Source organism: Dipteris shenzhenensis, chromosome 11 (genome assembly GCF_047967505.1).
Source record: "Dipteris shenzhenensis isolate YYH24624 ecotype China chromosome 11, Dip_SZ_1.0, whole genome shotgun sequence".
NCBI lineage: Eukaryota > Viridiplantae > Streptophyta > Polypodiopsida > Gleicheniales > Dipteridaceae > Dipteris > Dipteris shenzhenensis.
Genome location: NC_141606.1, coordinates 39,138,544 through 39,148,163, shown reverse-complemented (window position 1 = coordinate 39,148,163; position 9,620 = coordinate 39,138,544).

The window sequence follows — 9,620 nt, the reverse complement described above, 5'->3', positions numbered from 1 at the left end:
TGTGGGTTGCTTCTTGCTGACCCATGACACAGCTCTAGATCCAAGTGAGAAACAGTAACCTGTCACTGATCTCCTGCTGTCCACATCTCCTGCCCAATCTGAGTCATAGAATCTGGTCAAGATGTTGCCCTTGGTATAGGTGATGCCATAATCAAGTGTGCCTTTGATGTATTTCAGCACTCGCATCCCTACCCTCCACTGGTTCTCCCGAGGCTTATTGAAAAACCTGCTTAGTACACTAGTCGCAAAATTGATGTCCGACCGTGTGTTGCATAAGTAAATCAAACGGCCCACAAGCCTTTTGTACTTCACTTTGTCCACCAGTGGTGATGAATCCTCGTTTGAGAGCTTCACATTAACCTCCATAGGGGTGCCAACTATCTTGCACTTAGCCATGCCAAATGCTTTTAGTATCTCTTCAGCATAATTTAGCTATGAGGTGAAGATCTGTTTTGGCTCTTGCCAAACTTCAATCCCCAAACAGAAATGCATGAGTCTGAGGTCTATCATTTCAAACTCTCTTCCTAGCAAATGCTTTGTCTGTGAGATCTTCTCTTCATGGTTCCCTATCATGACAAGGTCGTCCACATAAAGGACCATGATCATACACCTTCCTCCTTCTCTAAAGATATACAAATTTGCATTAGATGGGCTCGTCCTGAACTGTTTTGTAGAAAGTAGGCATCAATCCATTGGTACCATGCTCATGGGGCCTATTTTAGCTCGTAAAGTGCCTTCTTCAGTTTGCAGACTTTACCTTTTGAACCGAGGAAACTGAGGATCACAAAACCTAGTGGTTGTTCCACATATACCTCCTCCTTGAGATCTCCATTCAAAAAGGCAGACTTTACATCCATCTGAAACACTGGCCAACTTCCCTGGGCTGCTAAAGCCAAAACATTGCGAATTGTGGTTAGTCAGGTTGTGGGAGCAAAATTATCCTGATAATCAAAACCATGTACCTGTCTGAATCCTTTCACCATGAGTCGAGCCTTGTACTTATCCGTGCCGTTGAACTTGTACCTAGGCTTGTACACCCACTTGGTGCCAATTACCTTGCGTTTTGGTGGTCTATCCACAAGGTCCCAAGTGTTGTTCTTCATTATGGAGCCATACTCTGACTGCATAGCCTCCATCCACCTATCATCACCCTGTGCCTCTTTAAGACACTTGGGTTCTTCAGCACATATCACCTCTGTCATTAAAGCGTAGTTGACCAAGTGTTCCTGCGCCCTTCTTTGCTCCTCTAATCTCTTGGACCGGCGGTGTTCGGATGGTTCATCCTCAATGGCTAGAGGTTCTCTGCCATCGAAAAGTTTCTTTACCCAACTTCAGGAATGGCCATTGCCATTGTGGTTCTGTAGGGTCTTCATCCTCTTCTTTATCTTGAATCCTCCCAAGCACCATTGGGGGAGTTCAGCCTACTATTGGTGGTTGTACTGGATGGATATCCTTGTCCTGGTTGTCTGGGAAGGAAGCATCCTCCATTTGATGCGGCTGTTCTGAGAACACCACATTGTGACTTACTATTACCTTCTTGGTAACATGATTATAGAGACAGTAACCCTTCGCCTCTTCACTGTAGCCCAAGAAAATACATTTTTGGCTCTTCGGTTCCCATTTGGTCCTATTTGCATCAGGGACATGCATAAAATAAAAAGCAAAGGATGTCAAAATGTAAGACATGTGATGAATTAAAAAATGCCATTGAACATAGTAAATGTGAGCAGCAGTAGGAAGATATATTAAATGGCGATCAATCCATTTACATCATGTGCAAGATGCTCAAAATTTGTATGCTTCTTGGAGAGAGGAAGCTATTTCACATGTTGATAAGTCCATGTGCATTACCATTGATGGCATGGATCAGAATACAACAACTTTGCCATGATTTAGATGTATCCCACTAGCATTGGAGGGCAAATGTGGACTAAAAACACACTTGTGTGGAGTATTAGTACATGGATACCGAATCTTTTGTGATGTATGGATTGATAGTTTGCATGACCATGATAGTAACTATGTTGTTACATCAATCATGAAAGCAATAAGAAAGGTCAGATATGCTCGCAGATGTTCACCTAACACATTGCAAATACAAGTTGATAATTGTTGGAGGGAGAATAAGAATAAATATATATTTGCTTTATGTTCTATGCTGGTTGGTTTGAAAATATTTGAAGAAGTGGAAGTTGGCTTTCTTCTTGTCGGCCATACACATGAAGACATAGATCAAATCTTCAGTGTTATCTCTGGTGAGTTGAAGTCAATGGCTATTTTGACAATGGAGGATATGCTATTTCGAATTGGGAAAAAAATTGGAGGGTCTCGCAAGGAAGAACCAGAAGTGGCTATCTTCGAGAGGATGGTAGATTGGAGAGCATTCATAGAGCCACATTTACAAATAGGAGATGATGCCCTAATAGTACACACAAATCCACACTACTTTCATTTTCACATGCATAACAATATTCTAGTGATGCAATGGAAGTAGTACTCAGTAGATGGAGATCATTTATGGAGTGAGTCATATGCTTTATTACAATGAATAATTCCATTGGAGGAAACTAGATTTATTCTTGCAAAAAACAAATCACTTGACATAGATGAAATAAAAGGCTTGAAAGCCTTCATTAAACATCTTCAAAGTATGATGCAGAAATATCCTGAGCAATGAACTAAGAATTTGGAGACAATTAAATCAACTGAAGCACTTATCCAATCTTTAGAAAGACAAGAAAACTTAATGAGCATTGAATACTATGAATCCTTTGGTCGGAACAAGCTAGGTCACCAAGTTTTCCTTTGGATATAAATATATTAGTAGATATGAAGGAAGCATAGGAATGCCTTTTACCTCGAAAATATTGTGGCGGGAAGGCAGACAAACCTTACCAGAGTTTATACCATCTAATGAGATTGAAGAGGGTCTATTTGTTGCAGTTTGGGCATCTACTGATCCAGGTTCAGAGTTGGATGACCAAGGTGGCCCAATTTGGGTTGCAGAGGTTGCTAAGATAGAAAGGGATATCAAGGAAACTCCTATAACATTCACAGCTTAATGGTATGAACCCAAGCCATTGAAAAATCTCCCAAGAAGATATACAATAAAACAACTCTATGAGGGATGCTTGCAAAAGAAATGTGAATGGGTTCCAAATAAATGAGTAATTAATAGAGGTGGAACTCAGTAGCATTATTCATTACTGGAAATCGAGGATAGGAAGTTTTAAAAAGAAGCATGGATACAATGTTAAAAAATGTATCACAATCCCGAATCCAAGTCATGTCCATATTAAACATCATTTGGCAAGACTTGACCCATCAAGCGCAAATACATTACATGAATTTGATGACTCTGAATGAGATTCAGATGCATAAGATAATGTTTTGTATGCTTTTTTCCATACAAATGGTGTATCTATACACCACCAAAAAGATAATGTATTGTATGGTTTGTTTTTCAAAAAAAGGGTGTACCTATACACCAATTATATATTGAATTCAACAAACTCTTTTTTTTCAAAAAAATGGTGTATCTATACACCACTTATATGTTGAATTCAACAAACTCTTTTCATATGGTGTCATATTTTCACTTCATAGTGTTAAAATTGAACTAGAGTTAGGAGACTACTATTATTATTATTATAGTTTTTGGATGGGGGCACCATGCACAAGTTTGGGAATTATAGCTTCATTGACCCTTTTTTTTTAAATTAGAGGTCACCACTTGATTTTTTGGCTTAATAAGGCCATAGTTGTATATAAGTGACCCATTTAGTGCTCTAAAAAACCCAATTTTTGAGTTCACTAAGCGAAGTTGAGTGGAGAGGATATGCTCAAAAAAAAATTCCAAACCAGGAGAGAAAGTCCAAAAATTTTGAGTAGTGTGTTATGTGCTCTCCCTTCAGCTTGGGCTGGATCGGCATTTTCTTCTAGATCACTAGCCATCTTGGTCATATGGACCAGGGCACTCGCTTTTGCCTTTCCAACGGACCCTTTCTCCTTGGGAAGATGGGCAATATCTAGGGTACCAAGAGAGGAAAGAGTATGTAAAATCTACCCTGCAAGAGAAGTAGAAAATGAGTAGCATGTACTCCTAACATGTCGACCATATGCACAAATCAGAGAATGTTGTAGGGGCAATAGAAGCAACCTAAAATCCCTATTGGAGTGGCCAGCCACCAAAAAGCTAGGAAATAACATATAGGAAATTTTAGAATATTGCAACAAAGTACTTGGTCTAGCACACAGGCTAGCACAAGTACTCATTGCACACCACATTTATGCTTTTATTTATGCGATTTTCTTTCAATGGATGTAAAGAGTCACTACTTGTTGATAGTGATCATTGTCCCATAGATCCTAAAGGGTCTTACGAGGATGTTAATACAATCATATCATCTCTCTCTCTCTCTCTCTCTCTCTCTCTCTCTCTCTCTCTCTCTCTCTCTCTCTCTCTCTCTCTCTCCCTCTCTGCACTTTCCCTCTCTCAAACAACCTACTGAAAGTCAACCAGGCGAGGTGAATCTGACTGGCTGAGGCGGGTCATCACCTCGCATGACTGACCGACACTAAAGGCAATAGAAACTCACCAAAAGGCAAAGGAGAGAGATTGCAAAAGAAAGCAACAGGTTTTGGCAGGGCGGTAGTGGCAGGAGCGGGGTCCTTTTGTAGGATTTCGCTGCTACACCGTGTAGTACTATCCTGCACTGCACGGTATGCCAACCTTCAGGATTGTGTATCCTTCTAAATCGCACCATCTAGGGTGTCACAGGTGCCAATATGACATCTATTGCACGGTATAGGTATGTTACCGGCGGTGTCTCATGGCGCCCTAAAAAAAATCGCACGGTGTAGATGCAAGACCATGTGGCACAAATGATACCGCATGGTAGTCAGGTCATGATACTGTGCACTAAGAGTATAAACTACACGGAATGCTCTCAGTCGACCGTCAGTGTAAAGAACCATGTTTTTTTGTGTTTAGGGCATTAGGCCACCATCTTTAATCAAAAAGAACATATTTTTATTTTTAAAAACATAGTTTTAAAATCCCTGCTTAAGGGCTTGCTAGGAAATTTGGGAAAATTTAAGAAGTTACAAAACATCAAGGGATTATCTTGGTGTACTCATCTCCTTGATGATGTAAATTTGTGTTGTTGTGATCAAATTGCATCATCAAGGAGGTGTGTTTGGGTTGTGTTGTAACTTGGATTGGGGTTGACCTTGAGCATGATTCAAGGAATTTGGTCTTGTTGGATGACCTTGCAATCTCTTCTTAAATGAAGTTAATTTGTTGATGGAGAAATGGAGTCCGGATCTATACATGCCCACAAAGGAGAAAAACTCTCAAACTATTTACTAGATTACCTGGCCCCAATGTTGGAGTAGTTGTGGATATTGGGAGTCACATTCTAGTGACGAGTTTGATGCTAACGAAAATGGATTGATTGGGGATGTTGGCATCCACCTTTTGGTGGTGAGGTTTACATTAACACGTTGGACTAATCTTGCAGCTGTCGAGAGTCAAATTGTTCTGGTAGAGGTGATGCTTATGTGGTGAGATACTTGTGCTAATTTCATTATATAAGTGTAATGCAATAGTGTATCTTCATCAAAAGGAGTTGTGCAAGGTTCCCCTTTTGTGTGCTTTCTAGGGAGTACATTGTTCATCCATTGGGAAGAAGGTATTGTTGAGAGGTATTGGTAGCTTGTCACTGACTCTAAGTGAGAACAATGATACTTCTATGGTGTTTTGCATTTGTTGTTGAAGAAGAATAGGAGATAGTACAAGGCTATAACTGGTGTTTTATTTCCCCCCTAACTCACACACACATGGCCATCTATGAGGGGAACATCCCCCCTGTGGCATAAGCTTACATGCAAAAAGCACACGGCCGCGTATATTGAGGGGCACAACTGGTCATGGCATAAGTTGGTTGGTAGCAAGGAGATAATTGAACATAGGAAGCTACTAGAAACTCACTCCCATCTCTAGAGTTCTCCCCTCATATGCAATGGGTTCTTTCTCACCATCTCAGTTTTATGTACAATGTTTTTGTCATCGCAGAGATTAAGGTGATTAGGGTAAAGGGTGCACTCTTAACTTTTTAGTAGAGATGGTTGGTAGGTCGTGCTTAAATCACCACATATTAGAAGTTTGAAGGCATCTCTTGGTTCGGGTAAGCAAGATGAGTTCAGTTCAGTTTTCTAGCCATGTGACAGGATATACAAAATAATGGATGGCCCTAAATTCTTTCCTCCACATGAGCAATCTCACAGTAGCCATTAATAAGTTGCACTAGTACTAGCTATGCAACCCTCAAATGGACTTAGTGCTCGAGGGTTAAGTTAGGTAGAATTGTGCTCATGACTTAAGGGCTTGCTAGGAACTTAAGGAAAATTTAAGAAGTTACAAAACTTCAAGGGATTCTCTTGGTGGAGTCATCTCCTTGATGATGCCAATTTTTGTTGTTGTGATCGAATTGCTATCTAGGAGGTGTGTTTAGGTTGTGTTGTAACTTGGATTGGGGTTGACCTCGAGCATGATTCAAGGCACTCAGTCTTGTTGTCTAACCTTGCAAGCCATTCTTAAGTGAAGTTAATTTGTTCAATGCTTTCTTCTCAGAGATTAAGATGATTAGGGTAAAGGGTGCACCCCTAACTTTTTAGTAGAGATGGCTGGTCGCAACTGCTTAAATCAACACATATTAGAGGCAGAGCCCATGGGAAAATTAAACATTTGGCCAAAGGATGCAACACGATTGGGATTGTAGAATCTCAACACTTTGAAATTGAAACTCATAGCAGCAATCCTCCTATCAAAACTAGTGTCACCGACAAAGGCTATGCTCAATTGCTTAGAGATCCCAATAATCACAAAGAGTGAGTCTGTTCACAATGTCCGACTCATCTCCTCCTACACTTCGTCGACGAATTATCTCAAGAAACCACACGATGTCATCATGCATCCAGACAAAATAATGGATGGCCCCAAATTATTTCCTCCACCTGAGCAATCAGATGGTAGCTATTAATAAGTTGCACTAGCACTAGCTATGCAACCCTAGAATGGACTTAGCTCGGGGGGGTCACGCATCTTATGTAACCCTATCACGTGAGTTCAACAGAAGGATATTTTTAATTTTGAAAATTTACATAATTTAACTTACATAAGGGATTATTTAAAATGTTTTTAGAAAAAAATTACAGATATGTATAGAAAAAGGGTATATTTTATTAATGAAAAATATACCGATAAGGGATTTTACAAATAAGCCTTGAACGCACGTGATATAGAGATTTTATACATAGTGACCCCCCCAAGGACTTAGTGCTCTTGAGGGTTAAGCTAGGTAGAATCGTGCTCAGGACTTAAGGGCTTGCTAGGAAATTTGGGAAAAGTTTAGAAGTTACAAAACATCAAGGGATTATCTTGATGGATTCATCTCTGTGATGATGCCAAATTGTGTTGTCATCAAATTGCTATCTCGTAGGAGGTGTGTTTGGGTTGTGTTGTAACTTGGATTGGAGTTGACCTTGAACATGAGTCAAGGCATTTGGTCTTGTTGGCTGACCTTGGAGCTCTTCTTAAGTGAATTTAATTTGCTGATGGAGAAATGGAGTGGGGGTCTATACATGCCCATGAAGGAGCACAATTCTAAAACTATTTACTAGATTACTTGGCCCCAATGTTGGAGTAGTTGTGAATATTGGGAGTTACATTCTAGTGATGAGTTTGATGCTAATGCCAATGGATTGATTGTCACCAACATGGCAAATTTCCTTGATGTTAAGTGTAGAAATGTGAAACCTAGAGAATGGTAAAGTCTAAGGGGAGCTTGGGAGCAGAATTTAGTGGGGACAGTAAAGTCTAGGGGAGCTTGAGAGTAGCATGATAACAGTTGAGGAGCAACACATGGAGCCTCTCCCTACATTGTCCTAAGCATTTCCAGGCATAATATCCTCCTAGAGATAGTGTCTAGGGTTGATGCTAACGCCAATGGATTGATTGGGGATGTCCGGGGATCCACATTTTGGTGGTGAGGTTTACTTTAACACATTGGACTGATCTTGCAGATGTTAGGAGTCAAATTGTTGTGTGGCAAGGTTGATGCTTATGTGGTGAGATGCTTGCTCCAATCATTATATAAGTCACTGTAATGAAATAGTGCATCTTGACCAAAATGAGACATGCAAGGTTCCCCTTTTGTGTGATTGCTAGGGAGTACATTGTTCATGCATTGGGAAAAAGATATTGTTGAGAGGTAAGAGGGGATTCCCACGCCCATGAAGTGCTTGCTGTCCCTATTTCTATGTAGAGGTAGGAGTCCTTCCCTTGAGAATCGCGATGCTTCAGGGGTAGTAGGCCAGATCTGTCTGCGGTTAGGATAACTAGTGCAGAGCTGTATTGATGTGTGTAGGATGAAGGAAGCACCCTTTAGCGGTTGCTTTGCGCGGGAACAAGTCCCATAATCAAGATTGGAGTGTGTGCTGGTATATAAACCCGAAAAACCCTTTCATTTGCGTAAGCAACAAGAAGCCGCCGCCTCTCGAGTCTCAACTTTGGAGAAGCAGCAGCTGCGAGCACCACCCTCTCAACGACAAGCAGCAGCAGCCGCCGCCATGGCAATGCAAGCTCCTCCTCGTCCTCCTGCCTTCCCCTTATTCCCTGCTCCTGCTCCTGCTCCTGCTCCCTTATTCCCTATCCATGATCCCGCCTTCGTCTCCTCCCTCATCACCTCTCGCCAATTGCCCCTCCCCCTCTCCCTCCTCGACCCCCATGGCCACCTCTACCACTCCCTTCGCTCCTTCTTCCGCACCCAGCTCCAGCCCCCTTGCCCCCTCTGCTCCCAGTCCTCCCACACCCGCTTCCGCTACCTCAACAACATCCGCAAGCCTTCTTGCACCACCCTGCAGCCCCGTTATGCCTGCAGCTCCTGCAATGATTTCCTCTTCAACCCCGATGACTACGTCGTCGACCACAACATTGATATTGCTGCTTCTTATACAGCTTCGACGTCCTCGTCGCCTCCTCCTCTTCGCAAGAGGAAACGCCGGGAGCCCCGACCCAGAGCGCCTCCACCAGATGGACGGTCGGTTGATCCTGCTCCTAGGCCGCCTAGGAAACGGAAGATCAGCCCCAGCTTTCCAGCTCGACAGCAGCAACATGCAGGGTTCATGCCAAGCTTTCCAGGTGTAGTTATTCCCTTTCTACAAGGCTCGGTGGACGGGCTTCCTGCATCACCAAGAACGGACTTGGACATTCCTCGTCTGCTCGATTTCGATTTCCTGCCTACGGCTGACCTGCAAGCGCTGCACGGCCTTCCTGTTTCACCAAATTCGACTCCTCATCTGCTCGACTTCGATAATTTGACCATGCCTGATCTTCATTTGCTGGAGGATCTTCCAATGCTCAACGTGCCCGTTTCGCTGGATGGCGTACAGAGCAGTCATGATGAACAGGGAATCGGCCAAAACGCTCCTCAACATACGGTCGCCGATGATCATGGCCGGCCATCAGCTGCCTTATCAGCATTGCCAATACGCACATCTCAAGTTCGGGATCGAACCAGCGTGCTGCAAGCGGTGGACGGCGTAATTCTTGGAACGGA